This window comes from Pinus tabuliformis, chromosome 4_1 (assembly GCF_031772625.1).
Source record: "Pinus tabuliformis cultivar Carrire ecotype Pingquan chromosome 4_1, CPIR1, whole genome shotgun sequence".
Lineage (NCBI taxonomy): Eukaryota > Viridiplantae > Streptophyta > Pinopsida > Pinales > Pinaceae > Pinus > Pinus tabuliformis.
The window spans coordinates 98,067,408-98,091,035 of record NC_142303.1 but is presented as its reverse complement, the minus strand read 5'-3'; the positions used below and the strand labels follow the sequence as shown (position 1 = coordinate 98,091,035).

General features: G+C 39.4%; 1 pseudogene; it reads right to left on the bottom strand.

Annotated features, from left to right (window-relative positions):
* Positions 1-22,216: 22,216 nt before the first annotated feature.
* LOC149174405 (uncharacterized) lies at positions 22,217-23,212 on the bottom strand (annotated as a pseudogene).
* Positions 23,213-23,628: the final 416 nt, after the last annotated feature.

Genomic DNA, 23,628 nt, shown 5'->3' with positions numbered 1-23,628 from the left:
CGAACTCCTACGTTGACGATTCCATTCATCTGCTTCTTTTCCAACAAACCCTCACAGGCGTTGCATCCAAGTGGTACATCGAGTTTCCTCGAAGTACTTACCATGAATTTAACTCTTTAGCCATGGCTTTCCTCAAGCATTTTTAGCTTCTGGTTTCCTATGAAACTGGCACCTATTTTCTCACATCGCTTAAGCAAGATACTGCTACACACATCTTTGATCACATCCATGAATGGTGATGTACACGTCGCTTGATAAAATTTGAGATTCTTGATTAGCTTCTCACTGAATGGTTCACCAAATCATTCGTGGCCCCCATTTCCCACGATATAGCCATGGGTGGATGCAAACTGAAGAGTAATCCATCGCTCATTCCCAGTACTTGGATCTAGTTTATTCTCAGTTTGGCACTTTGTATGAGTTATTACTTGATGCTATGCGGCCATCATCTAATCTCGCAGCATCAAAGTCACAAGTTTTACCTCTTGTTGATGGAGTTATTGCTTCAGTATCCTAGACCCCTGCTAAATCTTCTCCCAAATAGAAGTCGGTCTCAAATGTTCGTCCTAAAAGTTCATCCCAAAATCCACCTGGCCCTGGTAAAACCTCAGAGGTCCACGCTGTCTAGTCTACCGTAGCAGACAAATCCTCGAAAGGAAAGAAGAAAGGCAAAGACAAGGGTAAAGTCGATGCCCCAAAATAAGGTCCTCCAAAATCATCTATTGGCGAATCTTCAAAACGGAAACCTAATTATCCCTACCTCATTTGTGAGGAATATCACTACACTAAGGATTGTCACCGACGATCAGAAGTTAGTCGCTTGCTCAAAGGGACCCTTGTTGTCCTCAAAGAGCCATTTCCATCTCAGTAAACCTAAATGGTAGACCAACCCCAATCTGCTTCCTCCAGATCTCAAGTGTTCATGATGAGTACGCCTATTAATGTGGCTACTAAATCAAAAGATTATCAAACTCCTGCTTCAACTGCTGGGAAAGAGAAAGAGTTCACGGCTTATTCTTCTACCACGAGTTCTGGCCCTCTTCATATTGAAAGCCCTAACACAGATTTCGCTATACGGCCACCCTCTCGAGGTGTGTTGCGGAAATCCTCGTCTAATCCCAATGCCCGAGCTGCTCAACACTACAATGTTGTTGAGGATTTGGCTCAAGCACCATCAGCCATGTCAGCTCTCGAGGTGCTCCAAAGCTTCCCATCATAACAGAAATCTTTGTTGTCAGCTATAAGGGGCATTGATCCCACCGATTCCAATTTGATATGTTTTGATATACAGAACCATGTTCCGCGTCTTCCTCATCAGATTGCCTTTCTCATTCAGGTAATCATCAATGAGAAGACCATCCACCGGGTTGTCATCAATGAAAGTGCTTCCACCTACATCATGTCGAACGCATGTTGGAAGGCTATTGGTTCTCTTGCTCTGAACCAATATCCAAACACTTTGGAAGCTTTCGATGAGCGCGATTCACAACCCTTCGGTGTCTTACATAACCTTGTCATCACTCTAGAAGGCAAGAAAGTGCAAGTCGAGGTAGAAATTGTTGACTCCAATCTCAATTATAATCTTCTACTCAGCCGCAGCTAGACCCATGCCATGCATGCTATGGCCTCCTCTTTATTTCGCGTGATTCGTTTTCCCCGTGAAGGGAAGATTGCCACTGTCGAATAGTTACCATTCTTTGCCTCTTCCTCCATAGATGGAAATGTTTCGTATGTCAAGCACACTGGTGCTCCCTATGAGAGCGTGGGGGTAGGGCCTTCCAAAGGTTATGCCTTAATGGGAATTGTTCCACTCCCACCTCCTCATGTTGCCTCCGTCAACATGATCTCAGTCAAATGTGATCCTTGGGTCATACCTTCACTAGATCTTGTTGATACCTAGGGTTAGGTTATGCCACATAGTCTCGCCGAAGTCAATTATGTGGAAATTGTTTCGGTTTCAAGTTCTGCATCCTCTAATTCTTTTATGTCGAAGACCTCTCTCGATACGTACTCTCAATCCCCATGTCTTGGTACTTTGGAATCACCTAATCCCTTAGCCAAGACCTTCCTCATTGATGAAGGTATCATGGAAGTCATGTACCTCGAGGAACCACCTTGGATCGATACTCATCATCGCTCCTTGTTCCTGCCTCGCCCAGCGGTTATGTCTACCGCTTTCGAAGAGTCCTCTTCTTTGTTTCCGCCACCGATCGTCAGTCACGAAATATGGTCGGAAGAAAATCTGGGTAATATTACCCAAACGATGCTGATTGATATTTCTATCAAACCCAGTATCTTTGAACAAGTTCATATTGGGGTATCTTATTCTCCTGATGAGATCAAGACATAACTCATCTATTTCAGGAATTTTGTGATGTTTTTGCGTGGTCTTATGAAGAAATGCTTGGAATTGATCCTAGCATTGTAGTGCACGAGATACCAACTTGTCCGCACACGAAGCCATTCACTAACGGCTCCACCCGGTGCACCCTAGGAAGGTTGTCGTTATTAAGGGTGAAGTTGAAAAGCTTCTCAAAGGTGTGTTTATCTATCCCATCCCTCTTACATATTGGGTGTCCAATATTGTCCCGGTGACAAAAAAACAAGGCATGATCCGCATTTGTGTTGATTATCGAGACCTCAATCATGCCTGTCCTAAAGATAACTATCCTACTCCCTTCATTGATCAAATTATTGATGAATGTGCCGAGAGTGATATATGTTCCTTCATGGATAGTTTTTCTAGTTACAACCATATCAACATCACACCGACCAACCAAGAAAAGATAGCTTTTATCTGTCTATGGGGTATGTTCGCGTACAGAAGCTCCCTTTCGGCCTCAAAAATGCTAGGGCTATTTTTCAACAGGAAATGTCCTATGTGTTTCATGATATTTGCAACATTATCCTGCCTTACTTTGATGACCTTCCTTCTCATTCTCATAGGCGCCGAGATCACCTAAACCATCTTCGGCCAATTTTTTTGCGCTACAGACACTATAACATTCAGTCAAACCCACACAAATGTGTTTTCCACGTATAATCCCGATGACTCCTCGACTTCATCGTTTGCAAAGACGGTATTCACCTAGATCCACTAAAAGTCAAGGCCATTGTAAATCTACCCCCTTCATCTTCACTGCACCAACTCCAAAGCCTGCAAGGAAAGGCCAACTTTCTCCATCGTTTTATACCCAATTATGCCGGGCTAGCCACAGGATTTACCCGATTTCTAAAACAAGGAACACCCTCTGTATGGGACAAGGTGTCCCAAAAATATTTTGATGATATCAAGACCATTCTCGTAAATTCTCCTCTGTTGCACTCATCGAATTATTATCGAGATTACTTCCTTTACCTAGCCGCGTCCCCTAGCACCATTGCTATGGTCTTAGTTCAAGACAACGACGAAGGCAACGAACATATGATCTACTACCTTAGTCAGAATCTCCTCAACACTGAAACACGTTATGCACATGTCAAGAAGTTGGCTTTGGCTGTCGTCCAAGTTGTTCAACACTTTCGGCACTATATCCTTCTGCGTACGACTACGGTGATTTCTAAATGCAACCCCATGACCTATATCCTGACTCGTCAGTTGTTGGGGGGAAAATATTCTAAATGGATTGTGATCCTACAAGAATTCGATTTGGTATTTACTACTACCAAATCTAGGAAGTCACTCATTTTTGCCGAATTGATTTTTTCCCTTCCCTCTAAGTCTCTTCCTGCTGGTGCAGATGAACAACTTCCAGATGAGACTCTTTTCCTGATTAGCACCCTTGATCTGTGGTATGGTGATTTCATCGTGTATCTCCAGACATTCGTGTTCCGGTCCACGTTGACTAAAGATGATTGCCGAAGGATTCGGCATCACTCCCAACCCTACCATATTATTGGCGATACTTTATACTGTGTCGGTGCCGATTTAGTTCTTCGTTGATGCCTTACAATCGAGGAAGTTTAAAGAGTTCTCAATGATTTCCACTATGGGGCATGTGTTGGTCATATGTCTGGTTACGATAGCACTCAAAAAATCCTTCACGCTGGTTATTTCTGGTTGTCTATCTTCAAGGACTGCATTCTTGCTATTCACAAGTGCCATGAATGCCAAATTTACCAACGCAAGATGCATGCCCCACCCGCTCACCTACACCCCGTCATTACTGTTGGTCCTTTTTCCAAATGGGGCATCGATTATATGACATGTAACCCTCGTTCGGCCGGGGAGCATGGCTATATTATCGTCACTGTGGATTATTTCACCAAATGGGCCGAAGGGATACCTACATACTCTGCAGATGATAAGACGACAGCTCAATTCCTTTTTAACCATGTTATTTCCAGATTCGGCATACCTCAAGCCATTGTCACAGACCATGGCTCCCATTTCAGAGATTACATGATGGCTGAGCTGACATCTGCATTGGGCTTGCACCACGATGGCTCGACCCCATATTACCCTCAGGCCAACGGCCAAGTTGAAGCCGTGAACAAAGTCTTGGTCACAATGCTTCAGCGTACTATTGGGATGCACAAGTCAAATTGGAATCTCATGCTCTTTTTAGCTCTGTGGGCCTATCGAACCTCAACCAAAGATGCAACTGGTTTCACACCATTTTAGTTGTTCTATGGTTTGGAAGTAACATTGCCAATCGAATGTGAGATTCCTTCACTCAAGTTAGTTGTGGAACTCCTCCCCGAAACGTCACCTCAAGAGGAACGCCTCATATGTTTTGAACGACTGGACGAGACTCGCCGTCTCACCACCTTGGTCATGTAAGCACAAAAGAAATGGGTAAATCCCATTTCGAACAGTCGATCTCCCCTCACGTGTTCTCTGAGGGTGATTTGGTCTTACTATATGACCAAGCTAACGATAAGCTAGGGGCAGGCAAGTTCGAACCCATTTTGCATGGGCCCTACATTGTGAAACGCGTTTTGCAGAAAGGGGCCTATGAGCTTATTGATTATGAAGGAAATCCTCTCGATAAGCCCAGAAATGGGCTTTACCTCAAGAAGTATTATGCTTAAGTCATCTTGCAGGGTTACTTGTGTACATTAGTGTGTCATTCATTTTTGTGCAGTGTGGTTTTTTGTGTTAGTTTTCAAACAACTTTCCTATTTACTATGCTTTTCTTGTTTTGCAGATGTTTGTGAATCCCCACATTGGTTTTGTTGATGGTGCTTGCCGTAGTACCCGGAACCTGTCATCCGTGGCATGGACTATTTATAACCCAAACGGTGAGCTGATTTACCTTCAAGGTACCTGTCTAGGTCGCACAACTAACAACATTGTTGAATACAGTGCAGTCATGAAACTATTGTCAGAAGCCATTGCTCTTGACATAAGAGAGTTGGTTGTCAACCTAGATTCACATCTTGTCGTACTTCAACTCAACGGGAAATATTTCGTCATAAACCCTCAAATTTTGAGAATGTATCTCCATATTCGTCTATTGGAAAGACATTTTTATTACATTACATATCATCATATTCCTAGATGCATGAATACATTGACAAATGCATTAGAAGTTGGATAGACATTTACAAAACATGTAAAATATAAAACAAATCATTTGTACCATAGTAGACAAGAAAATACAGCATATATATATATATATATATATATATATATATATATATATATATATATATATATATATATATATATATATATATATATATATATATATATATATATATATATATATATATATATATATATATATATATATATATATATATATGGTGATAATGTTTCATACATCAGAACCCCAAAAATAATATGTGTGTCTAAAATAACATCGGCGGCTCGCAGGCATCATGTATCCGTGGCACACAAGCCTAAAAAAATGTAAGTGTTGGACCTAGGAAATAATCACCATGGTGATCATGGTAGCATGATATGGCTCGTGCAACACAGGTCAGCGGTCAACAGATCCAATCCGAGACTCCCACCATGTGTCTCTGGTACTGACGAGGAATGTCTCCTACCCGAGCATACTCCGAGATACCATGAGTCAACCCCTCAAGGTTCCTCGTGATCTCCTCCTCATTGTCACTCCCCTCCTGATAAGGAGCGACAACATCAATAGGGTGGGGGACGCGCCTGGCTATTGGGGACATCCCAACAAGCCACTCTGGTCCAATGTCTACATTAATAAGAGAAATGTTATAAGCACATATATACCAAAAACAATTAAAAAATCTCAAAATTAAAAATTTGATTTTTTACCTTCATCATCGAAGTCCTCTCCATCTGGTAAGGGCATATCTAGATCTCCACAGAAGTCGGTGCCACTGTATGGCCAGTCCTCCACGACAATCTTCTGTCGTCGTAGCCATGAAAAGAATGCAGGTCGGTATGACATGTGTTGACCCCCAGTGATTATGGGCATCAAATGACTCCAGGGGGCCATCCAAGAAAAAGGTGACAAGCACAGATCTGAAGAACAATTGCTTCTGATTTCTCACCTTATCTTTAGACAGCTAGATCTTGATGTTGATATTCATGGCCTCTGCCCAGTTGAATATCATAGGAGCTGTACAGTCAATAGCATAAAGGAACTTTGACTTGTTGGTCTCATGTTCTGCCTGAGACCCCGCCACTATGTTGATGGTCAACAGAAGCACTCTCAGTGCCAGATCCTGAACACTGTAAATCTCAATCTTCCCACTTTTGGATTTCAGGGCCTCAGGGCAATGTTCAGCAAGAAATAAAGATATTCTTGCCTCAATCAGTCGTGACCCATACAAGTTCACTAGTTCCGCCCTTCGGGACAGGCCAATGATGAAGTATATATCTAAAGTTTCCAACTCCAACTCCTGGTCACCAATGACAAATATCTCTCGATTAATGTCCCAAATAGTAATCAATTACCGAAGTAACTCGGGCAGGGCTCGCATCCTTGGCATGAGAAAGAATTTCAGGATCCCGCAAGCCCTCAAAGCTTCTAGGAAATTTGGGTCATTCATTGCCTGGGTGTCAACATCCTCATGTTCCTGTTCCTTCCTGTCCACCATTTTCAGCAATTATTTCCTGCAAAAGCCATCAATTTGAGTCAACAAACATGCTTGGCCCATAAAATTTGAGTTTCAACGGTGATTTTTTATGAAATAGGGTTTTTCCCTATTCATGGCGCCAGCACGCCTATTTTAAAAATAGTTGTGCTGAACGACGCAGGTGGCTTTATTAATCACCCTCGGGCAGCACGATTTCGTGCCCGAAAGTCGCGCCGACCGAGGGTGAATTTTTTTTCAAAAACCCCTCAAAAAACTAAAAAATGGTTAAAAACATAAATAAAGGACATGGAAATGGAGCTTGGGGTTTTGGCTTTTACCTCGAACTAGCAACTCACCAATTGACCTCCTGAATATTCCACAATCTACTCCGGAACAATTAGAGAAAAAGTGAGTAAAAAGTTTTTCGCAGCAACATAAAATGGTAAATGGTAAAAATATATTTACGTTTCTCCTTTTTATTCATTTTTTCATGAAAATATCAGGTTTTTGTAAATATTTTGACCTATTTTGCCTCAAGAACTGGATAATACACTTTACCTTTTTGTGCAGCAACAGGTGATGGATGTTTGACGATGATGATGAGTCACGTTTCAGCTCTTTTCTTGACTCGTTAAACTCATATGAAAAGATGGCCAAGTATTTTTCCCTTTTGACTCGCAAAAGAAAATAAAATGTGGGGTCCGCTTTCAGCTCTTTTCTAACCCTTTAAAAATGAAAAGATGGTCAAGCCCTTGTCATTTCAAACTCATTAACGGATGTGAAACGTCATGTGCCCAGTATAAGTTTACCCTTTTTTCGGGCCGGGAAGCACTATTTACGAAAAAGATACTCCTTGACCGAAATGGTCAAGTGGTTCTCTCAAGTATTGTTTTCTACCTTTTCGGGCTTGAGAGACACAAATGTAAAAAAAGGGACCATGTGGAGTTTCCTTTTCCGTGTCTTTTTCAAACTCTCTAAACATGAAAAAGACACCGAGTTATACCTTTGTCAGACTTGTTAAAATATTAAACGACATCGGATTTTTCACGATGATGAACGTGAGCTTCTCCTTCCTAGAGCTCATTAAACTTACTATGTTGGATTCGTCCAAAGGATGAACTTACAGTGCAAGCATATGCTATCCCCTTCAAACTTGCGATTAAAAAATAATTGGGGTACCTGCCAGAAATGGTGGGGAAAAATTTGGAAATCTAATCAGTTACATCGGCAGCTCACTCTTGAACGTGACACTTTTTCTTCGTGTCGGGTTGGGATATCCTCCTTTGTATTGTTGACTTTCCTGGTTTGGGTCGTTCATTTCTGCCTTCCATTTGATCTCTGCCACGTCATCATGACCACCGATCCTATGGATCCAAAAGCTGCCAAACTTCCATTTGTGTCGTCGATATGTTCAAGAGTTGTCCTTCTACAATTACACTTACCTATGATTCTTTGTATCACCCAAAATCATTTTGCATTCTTTCATCTCATGTCAATGATGTGGGAGACATTATGGCCCTACTTCAACACGATTGTTTCCTGTCGACTTCAGCTCATTATTCGGGAAGTTGACCGAGAGACTCCCTTCCAATACCTTAGAGCTTGCATGCCCTAATGGCAAGTTCTTTGTGCTCGATGACAAGTTCACATCATTGGCTTTCGATCGAGTGGTTTCACGGGTGTTCAACTTTAGTTCCTCTACTCACATTCCATGAATTGTGTTGATAGTACCTTGAGGACCATTGTCATTATTGGTGGTTTCTCTCGTGCTTGTTAACAGTTTACATCATGGACTAGTAATCAAGCGACTTTCTAGCATGTTCAATGTCAACACATCTATTCACATGTTAGAATTTGTACTTTGATCAGGTCGTGTTGGAGTGCAGTACCCTGGGATCAGATCACAAAAGTCCAGGTTGCGAAGTGATGTGACATGGTTATGTTGATACACATGTCTCTTTCAGATGGATGGTTGCGACCATACCTTGGTTTCATTATGATCCTCTTTAACAGATGGTTGCGCCCATACCTGGATCCATTTACATAATTATTCTCTAGATGGTTGCGTCCATGCCACAATTCATGTATCATTTGACATAGTTTTCAGTTATTTATATGTATCTATACTTGCTTGCAGGTTTTCTGATAGCAAACTGTGATTCCCCGCACTGATTGATAAAGCATTTCATCCCTCACTCTATCTCAGCCTTCATGCTTTAGGGGCATCTGTTACACAACATTTTGTCACTATCCCTGTACTCCCTGTTCCTTGATCCTAGAGGACCTCTACAGTGAACCCCACATGCTTTCCCTTCATGAAGAAACCCCCATTGTGTCCCTCTTCATGAGCAGATCAATTCCCTTTTGCACCATTTCCCCTGAAACTTCTGTTTTGCCTAGTTTACAAGACCAGCACTAATGACCTTTGTCTCCCCCACGCTGATGTGCAGAGATTAGCACTATCCCTAGCACCGACCAGAGCGACTGAGCTGTGTTCCAGTCGTGTCGGTCCTGTTATGGAATTTTTTTTAAATTAGGAGCCGAAGCTTCCAGCTCTAGAAGCTTCGTAATGGAAGTCTGGTAAATGGTTTGGCCGGATGGGGTCGAGGATGTCAGTTTGGGCTCCTTTCCCCTATAATGATGGAACTACCTCAAGGGATAAGACCTTCTCCCATGGCAAGAGGATCCATCTTACATCCATTCATCCTGTATAAACCTCCCCTCTTCCCAAGCACAAGCTAGTGTTAATGTTGGTGTGCTAGTGTTATTTTGGTTTGGAGTAAACAACAATTTATTCATAGTTGTAGCTATCTAGTTGTGTGAGGGTGAAGTGTGAATTGGTTGGGAGTGAAGCCTAAAGTGAATAGCCTTAAAACTATTGTGGATTGAGGCCATCATGGAATGTTAGCAGAAATGTGTGGGAACCTGGTCTTATCAGAGGAGAACTGCAATGTCAAGACAATGGTTATAATCTCTCTTTGATATTAATATATGCAACTATCGATTGATTTCCTACATGTTTTGTCATCTTATACATTCATGGCTTAATGTTTCCTGACTTGTTCAGTAGGTTGAGTTACAATTTGTCTATTGTCACGGTTGTTGTTTGCTGTTGTTTACTTTTTTCAGGTGTGAGAGATAACTGGAGTGAGCAGGCAAGGACATCATCAAACGGGATAAGCGTACCAAGAGGTAGATCCTCTTGATTGGTTCTAACCTAAGGAAATATTCCATAGAATGTACGTGTTGTGGCTAGACCCATTATCAGGCTAAATGAATTTGTTTGTGTCCACTATCCCTAATAAAACCCATGATCTAAACTGCAATTTTTCATTATGTTACAGCATACAAGTTAGTTTTTCTCCATGAGTTCACCTTCAAATGTAGATAAATTAAATTTTTGTTTAAGGAGTATTTGGTCAATGTTGATTTGATTGGATGGCTTCTAATATTTTCTCCAACAAATGGGTCTCTGGCATTTTTCAATTCCATTGAGATTATCCTGGTCCCTTATGGGATGGTACTTGAGAAGGTTTGGCCTATTCGGAACCTTGAGGATGGTGATGTGCTAATGGAAATCTCAGGATTCACTTGTATGGAACAAACATCCCACCTTTGTCGTGGAAATAACAGATTGAATATGGATAAGGGCTACAAGAGGCCAAGAGACCTCCATGATGATCACACTGGAACAACCTAAGAAATTATTAACCATGATATGAAGAAAAAAACATTTATTGATGATAGAATTGTTATTAAGGTGGCAGGTTTTGGTCTATCAAAAGTTGGACCTGTGTTGGACTAGACATATGTGAGTACTGTAGTGAAAGGAAGTTTGGCTACCTCGATCCTGACCAATTTAAGAGAGCATTCTTATAGTTGGATTGGGTCACTTCAAATGGAGATGTAAAGGTATTGCTTTTGGTATAGTTTACCCTGCAACAACTAAGATGTTTCTTATAATGCTCTATCTAGCGGGGGGGGAGATGGTTGAAACTATAGAATTTATAGTTCAACTAGAAAATGTGTTTTGTCCTTTGAGAAACCATCTGAAGCCCTGTAATCTAGATTAGGATGATTGGGTTGCAAGAAAAGCCACCGTGTAGCCCTATCTAGGGTTGGGAAGAGATTCGCAGTCCTCGACTTAGTTTCCCACATTCGTCAGAGATAAGTATTACTTTATGTGGGTTGTGCAATTAAATCCATTTCTCTGTTATTGAATTTAGTTGGTACTATTAGTTTAGAATGCATATTATGTAATTTGGTTGTCCTCGCATTAGGAATGTGGTTGTTAATAATGTGTCTTAGTAGTGCTTATATCATCCCAGATGAATTATTGTGTGTAATGAAATTATTGTTGAAAAATTGGTCACACCGTGAAACACAGCGTTGCAGGTGAATGTCCATGCTAGTTTGTTGAAATTTAACCTAAACTATTGGAAAGGGTAGAGCCTAGAATGAATTGTTTTTTATACAGACCAATTTCTATATGCATGCACAATGAGAGAAAACAATTATCAATCCCGAGTTTAGTGTAACGTCACCTCCCATATTTAACCACTTTCACCTACCTTTCAAATTAAACATGAGATGAGGGATACTATTACATGACTCAAACTCCTAAGTACTCTTAAAGAAGTGGAATCGACAAACTAAAACCTTACTGACCTTCCTCAGGGGCTACAAGACACACATGAGCTAAAAAACCACTCCAGATGCCCAAACCCTAAGAGAATTTTCCTTTTCAATGTTCTAGACTCCCATTTTCTTGCGTAACAAGGAAATCTAGTGACTGTAACCCTCCAGTCACATGGATAACCCTGCCTCCCAAAGACTGAAGTATAGATTTCCTAGTTTTGTTCCTACGACCCCAAAATCTAAGCCACTTTTTCAGGACTAGGATCCAAACATCCGCCCAAAACTTGATAGAAATTTCTAGAAGGATGAATGACACCAGGACAAAACCATTAACACAAAAATTAGACAAGAGCTTGAGCTAACTAGGCCTAACCATGATAGTCATTCTGTCAAACACATGGTGAACATGAAATCTATAGGTCATGAATGCACATCTGAACAAAGAGATCTTAAACTTATATGAGAATCATCATGAAGTTCTAACTCCCTCTCACAATAGATGCAATAAAATGTATTAGGTCATGCATTCAATAGCGATTCATTTACCAATCAAAACATGATAACAACCATAACTAGATTTTGTCTTAAAATCATGCTTATAACAAACATATAACCAAATTAATAAAATTGATAGTGTTAGGGTCATTAGTTTTCATCGTCAATTGTATTTTCCGTATCCTATAATTGTTAGTTTTTGAATAAGTTAATCCTATGACCACTACTGCTCTCATAGTCTCAAAGGTCATTGTCCAACATTGTCAAGTTTTTGCCATCAAGGGTTCACCAAAAGCATGAAAGAGTGTCAAGTCGATGGGAGTCATGGTCATACATATTTGTAACGTCAAGTCGAAATGGTTATGTGTTAGCCATCTGTCTATCAAAATTATTCGATTGATTTTATTTCAATCAGAGTTATGATGGTCAAGGGATATGGTCCTTAAAAATATTCTACATTTTATTCCCTATTCTTATCTACCCTTGCTTCCTTATTTTTACAACCCATTTCCCCATGATACCACTACCATTTTCCATTCTTATAATATTACTTGACTCCCCCCCCCCCCACATTACCTAAGAGACATTATACTCCCAAAATTTTAATGATTTCCCGTGCTTTTATACTCATGCCAAATCAAGTGGTATGCTCTAAGTCATCAATTCAAATCATCATTGTGTTATAGGACAAGACAAGGGGTAATTTAAATAAAAAACCGCCTTAATCTTATGCCCAATACCTTCATGCTAGTTTTGATATAATCAACCATCAATTCAAAAGACCATAGGTTGATTCCCATTTAGTAATTGACCAAGGATTCATTGATTGTGGAAATTTGTTGCGCATTAGTGCTACTCAGATTTTTCACTACACAATGATGCACAAAATACCATGTTTTAGTCATCAATTTGAAACGCTAATTCTCACCACATGGAGACGAATTTTAACAAACCGAAAGAGGTTTTTCTCAAGAAAGAACCAAGTCACAATAACCTCTTCCATTTTCTACACAGGTGTCATATATCAAGAATTTTGAATGAATCTTTAAGGCCTATTGTTCGGACTGTGTATTTTCGTATTTTAGTCATGATTTTGAAGAATCGGTTTTGAGGAGTTGGGGAAGCATTTGAATAAAATGAGATATTTTTTTCTTCAACAAATGCTCATATACAAAAAATTATCTCAGGTTTTACATAGGTGCTACCTATTGGGAGTTGCACGTGTCACTCGGTGGCCCATTGTCGCAGTTTTTGTTGATAGAATGATGAAAATTTTGGATTTCAGTTTGAAAATGTAGAAATGTATAGATATGTTTGCATTATGGAGGTTTCTAGTGTATAATATAATTTCAATGGATTATCTATAACCAACTTGTTTGATTTGAGGCGGGAAGAAAGTGCCAAACACAGTTTTGAAATTTTGTTGCACAAGTGTTGCACAGTGTTGTGCACATGCTGCACACAGGTGAAATGGATGCTTTGAGGTTTCGAGTTGTAATAGAACGTATGGAATGGTCCATTTCCTAATCAAAGATCTAATTGGCACCTAGTCATCAACCAAGAAAGCCTCCAACAAAGGTGTCAAAGCTATAGCCAGCAAGCCTTCATCTAGAAAGAAGAGGAGGAGGTAATACAGAATAATTTGCGAGTTGTGTAGCAGGCTATATTTTGTAGTTTTGAGAAGGCTGATAATTTTGATGTATGTTAGAAATAAATCCAATGATCATTTGACTAGTCTCAATTTTGAAATGGAGTGGGAGATCATCCCAAATTCAAATTTCAAATGTTGCTATGAAAGGGTAAGTTTGGGAAGTTTTGGAGCCTGTTCACATACAAGAGCAATCAAATTGGTCACTTTCCACCTCATCTACCAAGTCAGCATCCTCGTCAACCTACTTCCAGTTAAATTGCACATGAGCATGCCTAGTTGTACTAGCTACACAATTTTTTCAGCTGTTGTTATACATGTTTTTTCTATTTTGTAATTAGTTCAAAAAAGTGACATTATCATAATTGTGGATAGATAAGATAGGAATGGATGAATAGATAGTTTGGAGATAAAGATAGATTTTTTCTTTAGGATTAGTTTTCCATCTTTATATAGACTTTTTTTTAAGTTTTTATCCCAAAACATGATGTTTCTAAACTAGGTGGATTTGATCCACTTGTTGGATAAATATCCACTATATCTACTCAGATGGATTTCCTTTGAAATTTTGTATTTAATATTAAAGAAAATAAGAAGAAGGGGTTTGACTTGGGAGAAGAAGGTTGTGCATGTGTTTTTGGTTTTCAGAACATAAATAAATTTATCAATGCATAACATTCAGTACTTTGCCAGAGATTCATGTGGTGTGATTTTCTAGTTATGTGTTTCCCTTATTATGTGTATGTTTACTATCTGTCAATGACATTTAAATGTTAATTATTCATGTCTAAATTGGATGTAAGTAGCTCATAATTCATCTTTGTTGGTGCTCTGAATTCTTTCTATAACTATACTTGAATTCACCCTCGGTTAGGTGCTCCTTTAGGGTGAATTGTTCTTGTTCTGATATGTGATTAAAGATATATGTTTGAGAATTCATCTATTAGGGATGCTATGTTTCATGTGATTGAGTATCATTTTGTGTATGTCCAAGTTATGTTCAAAACTCACCCACAATTAGGTGCTTTGAAGGTAATGAAAGACTCATTTTTCCACTATACTATGATAAATGTAATAAATTGAAGTCATACCTATCTTGCCTCTGTTTCCATAAGTGCTCCATTAAGCCCTGATATTTTCTTGTAAGATCTTAATTATAACTCCATTCCCAATAGCTCTTCCTCCTAAGTTGGGTAATCGCCATCATTGAGTTACAACATTTTGTCACAGATTTGGCCTTTGTTTTATGTCCTTAATCCTTATTATTTTCACATTTTGACATTATTTAAAGTGGGGGAGCACCCTCTAGTTGGAAAGGGCCAGTTTCCAACCCAAAGACGTTTGTGGTTACCTCTATAGCCCTTTCTTCAACTTAAAGCGATTTACAGATTGTTAACATTCTGGCGCCATTATCGGGAACGAACAAATTTTTTAATCTTCCTCGGGAAATATTATCAAGTTGCAACTCTAGTTGTTGATAGTGAACAACAAACAGACACAGAAAGGCTGAATCACTCACCTGGAAACTCTAATCTCAAAGGATCTAGAAGATCAAACGTTCACTGTGATTGCACTAGTAAAAGGTCATCAATTTTGGTTGATTGTTTTCAATATGGGTTAAAGAACAAATGCCAGGTATGAACCTATGGACAGATCTTGTATTCCTAGTTTTCCAAATCATATGCCTTGTGTTAATTGGTTAACCTATCTTCCATTATTTAAAGATAAAAAAAGGAGATGATTCTGCTTTACATTTGTTCAAATTTCATTTGCATGTACATAAGCTTGTGGTTAAGTTTCCTTAGGATTGTTTAATGAAAATGTTCATGGCAACCTTAGAAGACAAAGCTAGATCCTGGTATGAAGGTTTTCCATCTGCCAGTTTGTGTTCTCTTACAGATTTTCACATAGTCTTTTATGAGAATTTTAAGGAATTTTTTCCTCCCTTGTCTCCAGTTGAAAAATGTTGTGCATGTTTTGAATATTTCTTCCGATATCTGGAAAATATTTATGGGCATGGAGAATATATGGATGATTAAATTAAAGAATCCCTTTGTGAATTTTCATCCCAATGTTAAGAACATAAAACAGAAGAGGCATTTTGCCTAGATATTCATGAAGATTCCCAACATGCAACAATTTTTGTAGCTGAAGATGAAATTGATCAGACAAAGGTCGATGAAGAAATGCAACAAGTTTTTCCTCTTGAACCTGATCAATGTATTCAGTAGACTGTTAATGATCAAGAAGAGGAGAGCAGTGAAAAATAAGGGGTTGTTTTAGAGCCTCTTGCACATGAAGATCTACCTCTAGGTTCAGAAAATGAAGAGTTTTCTGAAGAAGAGAAGGTTGTCCCGAATCCTATGGATGTGCACATTATTGTTGTGGATACGGTGGTTGCCTCCATTAAAGGGGGAATATTAATGAACTGACTGCTCCCATTTCTCTTGAACAGAGTCCTCTTATTGATCATCAGGTGAAGGTAACCAATTATGTTTTTGAAGATTCTTTTGTTGGCCTCTTGGAACCATTGAAAGAAGAGTTGTGTCATCCCATGGCCAATTTGTTGCGGGATTTATGGAAGATTGTATTCTTTACCAATGTTGGTTTTCAGAATCAGTTGAGTTTTGAGTTGCCACTCTCTTTCTTCTTCTGTCTTCTTAAGGCAGCTATGAGCAGAACTCAGTCAAGTAGCCATTTTCTTGACTGTCTATATCAGAGACAAGAGACCACCTAGTGTATATAGTTTTAGTAGGTGTGGACATCTATCATCAATGTTTGAAGACCAAGGAGAAGGCCCTAAGACTTTGGTGATGTGTTATCAAATTTCTGATTTATTTTAAAGCTTTCAGCTTTGTAATCATTTAGTCAATCGAGTTTGTATTTTTATGTTTGACTCCATTTCCCAATGGTATTAATAGGCTACTATTCTATGGTTTCTATTCTTAGCACCTCGCTAGGAAGTTGTCATCCCCATTGGAGCCAATGTTAGGGTCATTAGTTTTCATCGTCAAATGTATTTTCCATATCCTTTAATTTTTGGTTTTTGAATTAGTTGAGCCTATGACCATTGTTGTTTTCATAGTCTCAAATCTCACTGTCTGACATTGTTGAGTTTCTTCCATCAAGGGTTCACCAAAAGCATGAAAGAGTATCAAGTCAATGGGAGTCATGGTTATACATATTTGTACCATCAAGTCAAAAGGGTTATGTTTTATTCGTTTGTCTATTAGAATCGTTCAATGGATTTTATTACAGATAGAGTTCTGATGGTCAAGGGATATGGTCCTTAAAATATCCTACATTTTATTCCCTATTCTTATCTACCCTTGCTTCCCTATTTTTACAAACCATTTCCCCATTATACAACTACCATTTCCCATACTTATAATATTACTTGACCCCCTGGCGCCCCCCCCCCCCCCCACCCCCGCATTACCTAAGAGTCATTACACTCCCAACATTTTAATGATTTCCCATGCTTTTATACTCATGCCAAATCACGTGGAACGCTCTAAGTCATCAGTTCAAATCATCATTGCACTACAGGACAAGACAGGGGGTAATTTAAATCAAAATACCGCCTTAATCTTATGCACCATACCTTCATCCTAGTTATGAGATAATCAACTATCAATTCAGAAGACCACAGGTTGATTCTCAGTTAGTAATTAACAAGAAACAAGGTTGCACTTAGTATGGAAATTTGTTGCGCATCAGTGAAAAATACCCTGTTTTAGCCATCAGTTTGAAATGTTGATTCTGACCACATGGAGCCGAATTTCAAAAATGTAAAAGAGGTTTTTCTCAACCACGAAAGAAAACACAATAACCTCTTCCAGTTTCTGCACAGGTGTCATAGATTGGGAGTTTAGAATGCATCTTTAAGGCATATTTTTGGGGTTGCGTATTTTCCTATTTTAGTCATGATTTTGCAGAACTGTTTCCGAGGATCTGGGGAAGAATTTGAATAAAATGAGAGAGTTTTTTTTCAAAACAAGGTCATCTACAAAAAAAATATCTCATATTTTACACAGATGTTACCATTTGGGAGTTACACGTGTCACTTGGTGGCCCATTTTCGCAGTGTTTTTTGATAGAATGATGAAATCTTTGGATTTTGGTTTGAAAATGTGGAAATGTATAGATATTTTTTCATTCTGGAGGTTTCTAGTGTACAATATAATTTCAATGGATTAGTTATAACCACCTTTTTTTATTTGAGGCGGGAAGAAAGTGCCAAACCCAGTGTTGAAATTTTGTTACACATCGTTGTGCAACTACTACGCACATGGTGTACATAGGTGAAAGGGATTATTTGATGTTTCCAATTGTAATAGAACGTATGGAATGGTCCATTTCCTACTTATAGATCTACTCGGCGCCCAGTCATCAGCCAAGAAAGCCTCCAAAAAGGGTGTCAAAACTACACCCAGCAAGCCTTCATCTAGCATGAAGAGGATGAGGTAATATAGCAGAATTTTCTAGTTTTGTAGCAAGGTATATTTTGTAGTTTTGAGAAGGCTAATAGTTTTGAAGGATGTTAGAAATAAATCCAATGATCAGTTGACTAGTATCAATTTTTAAATGGAGTGAAAGGTCAGCCCAAATTCAAATTTGAAATGTTGCTACGAAAGGGTAAGATTGGGCAGTTTTGGAGCCTGTTCACATACAAGAGAAATCAGATTGGTCACTTTCCACCTTAGCTATCGAGTCAACATCCTCATCAGCCTACTTCCAGTTAGAGTACATGTGAGCCTGCCTAGTTGTACTAGATACGCAATTTTTTCATTTGTTGTTATACATGTTTTTCTTATTTTGTAATTAGTTCAAAAAAGTGACATTATCATAATTGTGGATAGATAAGATAGGAATGGATGAATATATAGTTCATAGATAAATATAGAGTTTTGCTTTAGGAATAGTTTTCCAGCTTTATATAGACTTTGCATTTAAGTTTTTATCCAAAAAACAAGACATTTCTAAACTAGGTGGATTGGATCCACTTGTTGGATAAAGATCCACTATATCTAGTCAGTTGGATTTCTTTTGAAAATTTGTATTTAATCTTAAAGAAAATAAGAAGAAGGGGTTCGACTTGGGAGAAGAAGGTTGTGTATGTGCTTTTAGTTTTCTGAACATAAATAAATTTATCAGTGCAGAACATTGAACACTTTTCCAAAGTGTGATTTTCTAGTTATGTGTTTCCCTTATTATGTGTATGTTTACTCTTTGTCTATGACATTTAAATGTTAATTCTTCATGTCTAAATTGGATGTAAGTAGCTCAAAATTCATCTTTGCTAGTGCTCTGAATGCTTGCTATAACTGTACCAGATTTCACCCTTGGTTAGGTGCTCCTTTATGGTGAATCGTTCTTCTTCCTAATATTTGATCAAAGATATATGTTTTAGAATTCATCTGTTAGGGATGCTCTGTTTCATGTGATTGAGTATCATTTTGTGTATGTCTAAGTTATGTTCAAAACTTACCCACAATTAGGTGCTTTAAAGGTAATGAAAGACTCATTTTTCCACTATACTATGACAAATGCAATAACTTGAAGTCATACCTATGTTGCCTCTGTTTTCATAAGTGCTCCATTAAGCCGTGATAATTTCTTGTAAAATCCGAATTATAACTCTATGACTAATAGCTCTTCCTCTTAATTTTGGTAATCACCATCATTGAGTTATATCTTTTTGTCACAGATCTGGCCTCTGTTTTATGTCCTTAAGCCTTATCGTTTTCACATTTGACATTATTTAAAGTGAGGGAGCCCTCTCTGGTTTGAAATGGCTAGTTTCCAGCCCAAAGGGGTTTGTGGTTACCTCTGGTATTTCTCTCCTTAGCCTGGAGAAATTTACAGAGTGCTAATAGATAGAACAACCATCAAAGCCACATCTTAATAGGTACATTTACTCATAAAATACAAGAGGAAATTAGCTCTTATTAACACGGGAAAAGCCAACCAAGTCATGGACTTCCACGTACCACCTGACCATAGATTGGGTTGAACCAAATCTTTCTTTCAGCCAATCACCCTCGTGCCATATTCCAAAAATGAATGTGGGATATCATGGGATAAAGCAATACATAAACCATCAAGGGGATCCCGAGGTAAAACCACCTCCACCGTCACACTATTGTGATCTCACCTAAACTGGTCCTGAGATCAAAGACCAAACCAAGCTTCGATGCCTTAGAATTCCTTCACCGTCCCTTGAGTAATTTACCTGTCTCCACCAACATATTGAAGTCTTCTTGGAGAAAGCCATCTCCAACCACAACCCTTGGGGTTTTCCTAAGACCACCTTACCTGGATCCAAAACCTTCCAGTAATCCAAAGCTCAATCTAGAATGAATCTCATCACACCATGACTATCGAGGAACTAGTAAGGCAACCCTGAAACCACTATCGTACCTAGAAAAGCCCATACAAATGACAACAAGAGAACCAATGCACACATGCATGTACAATGCATGCCAAAACCAGCTTGGAAATCATACACACAACCTGTTACCTACAAGTATTTCTATTGAAGCTACTTGATCCAACTCTTCCTTGCTCGATCCTTTCTTTCCTTTGCTTTCTTGTCTTTCCTTTGTTTGTCATGTGTTTCCTTTACTTGCTTGCTTTCTTTCTCATCTTGGTTTTCTTCTCCTCTTTGAAGCCAATTCAAATTTTTGAAACAAAATTGTGACCTCATTACACAATGCACCAATTCAAACATATCACACCTTAATATGGAAAAGGTTAAAAAAGATAAAATTACAGACACTCAATAATATATTCTATTAATTGTTGAATGAGGAAATTACACACATAAGATAAAATTACAAACACTCAATAATATATTATATTAATTTTTGAATGAGGAAATTACACACATATTTATACAATCAATAGTCTTAAGATAGGAATGCTATCTTAGACGTACAGTAGTGTGGTTGAGAGATTCTCTCAACCACACACTAAACTAGGAGAAACTATATTCTAGCTTATTCCTATTATGTAGGAACAAACTCCTCAAATAGAAAATTACAACCATAAACAAGTAGGAATTAATTATTTCCAACTCCCCCCCTTAATGACTACTTTTCATGATAGTCAAATCCACCACCATCAGGCGAATTGCATGTACAAAACCTCCAAAACACAATCTGCCGCCCTCAGACAGATCCACAACTTCTCTGATCCCGCGGATCCCCTTGAAGGTGAATTAGCGCGATCCTGAACGAATAACCCGCGCCCATTGGCGCAATTAATGGCCTAACAAATGCACCAGTTAGCCTTCCTGGCGCTGCTGTCAGTGGGAAAAAAACGTGCCAATCCCCTTCTACTCAGAAAAAAATCATCTGAGTCCGAGCCAGGTGTTCTGCAATCCACCTGCTCAATTGAGCACAAAGCTCTCGTGTACACACAGCCACAAAGGCAAAAGATTCGCTCAACTTGTCAAACAACACATTGACATCCATGATTCCAGCCACAAAGGCACCTCAAGCCACATAGGCGATTCAGCCACAAAGGCAAACTGGTCACAAAGTTGATTCAGCCACAAAGGCAAACTGGCCACAAAGGCACTTTAGTCACAAAGACTATATAGATGGTTTCTGGCTCACCACCAACCATCACTTTACAGTGACAAAAGATGGTTTCTAGCTCACCACCAACCATAAACCATTACAAAGTTGTTTTAAGAACACCACGAACTTTCAGATGCCCTTAAAAATCTTACATCTGATTCCACATTTTGGAGTTTCTGGGTACATACAATTACTATTACAATAACATGCTAGGGAGTCTATTCCACAAGCCACACTAACTCAAAAAAACATCTACTTTGTTGTCCACCATAAACATTGTCGCTGCTGCTTTTCCTCATCTGTTCATTGTTCACATCTTGGGCATCCTTGTCAAATAACTTCTTGGAACTCCATGCTTAACCTGTCATTCGTTAGAGTTGCGAATTCTAACAAAATAACTTTACCTAAATTGAGTTAGCTAGGCTCAATAAGGCATAATAATTTTATCCATCATTCCAAGACATTAAAAAATAAAATTCAGATTAACAAAGCATCAAATTTCTCTATCTCTGCAATCTGATAAATTCTGAAGCCCAAGTGCAACATTGAACACCATTCTAGCTCTAAGGACTTGCACTGTCATGCCTCTGCAATGTACTCAACCCATCACCAACAACCCTCACAATGTACCCACGATTTGACCACATAGGCAAGCGGGTTCACCACGACTCAGCCTCCCAAGCGAAGGCACCACTAATGAGCTTCCACTGCACTCGAATCTCAACAGTGATAGGTCTGCACGCAAACTCACAAAGTTGCTGCTCCTCTACGATGGGTAGATTCACCACCGCCTGATCCAGAAATCCGCCAACATATAGAACCAAATTGATCGTAGGTTGCGAGTTTAATCGCTATGGTCTGCAAAAATCCTAGAGAAATATGGATAGCATGGAAGAGTCAAGCTCGGAAAAATGGGTTCCGCAATATCTAGATGGTGAAGAGATACCAATGGCGTGATTGGATGTGCAGTAAGCAATCCAAAGAGGTTACCGTATATATCAAATTAGTGAAAAACCAGGCTCCTTGGTCAATGGTATACCCAGCTCCGCCATGCAAGCTTGTATTCTGTCATCACTTGCAAACAAGCCCGGATACCTCTGAATGCAACCATCCTGCATTGATTCCAATGCTTTGGCCAATGGATAGCTGATGGCAAACCCACCACCTCCATAAGCCATATTATATGAAAAGTATATATTCTGCAGGTGACTTTCAGACAGGCTGCCAATGTAGTACATCTGTCTGTGATCATACTTTGACATAACAGTCACCAAATTGTCAGGCACAAACACTGTGTCATCATCTCCCATGACAAACCAGTGAACATCAGGAAGGCCCAATCTGAAAGTTTCCGAGATAATCCTAGATATCCGAAGCGTCGAACGATGGCCCTACTTGTTGGTATACTTTAAATGAGACGTATTACCACAGTCGGAGCGAATCAAAATTTTATTCATGCCTTTCTTCAAACCCAAACACAATCACTGGCAAACGCCCCAATTGCTTTGTCAATTTCACCAATTCGAAATGGGCGTTTATCCCCTTCTCGAACGCATAAAGCTCATCCTCGTTAATAATCTGCAGCCTCCTGACCTACCCGAACCAGACCTGGATCAATCATTCTATTAACGGCGTCCCCAAGCGGCCCCGCCGTTGTCACTGCTACGGCTCCAGCCTCTTCTGCGATTCGAGCCTGCCTGGGATTATTCACATTGACGATCACACCGCCCCCGAGCATCTGGGTCAAGGTAACTTTCATAGCATATGACGAAGATTTCTTCGAATCGCTGCTCCCACTTTCGAGCAAGGCCACTACACAGGCATTTCCACTCCCAGACATTATAGGCATAGGTTGGGCGTTCGGAACTCGCAATGAATTTTTCGAAGAATTGGATTTCTCATAGAAATGGCTTGAATCTTCAAGTTGGCCAACAATGAACTGTAGGTTCTTAGAGGCTCACATCCATGGCTCTCCACGCTCGCCTGCATTGACTATCCGAGAGTCGAGTGGAGCAATCTTGTATTCAGGTTAATGTTGTTGGAACGCCACTACGCCGACGAACAGGACTACAACCATGCTTCCACGCTTACTCAGCCTCCTCCGTGAAGGCACCACTGACAGCCACAAGATCTCGACCTCAAACAAATACAGGCAGCCGCATAAAGTGGATCCAATTACCAATCTTCCCCTTTAGCACTATACAAGATTTTCCACACCACGGGTAATCACAGATTCAAGCAATTAGAAGAGGCGCA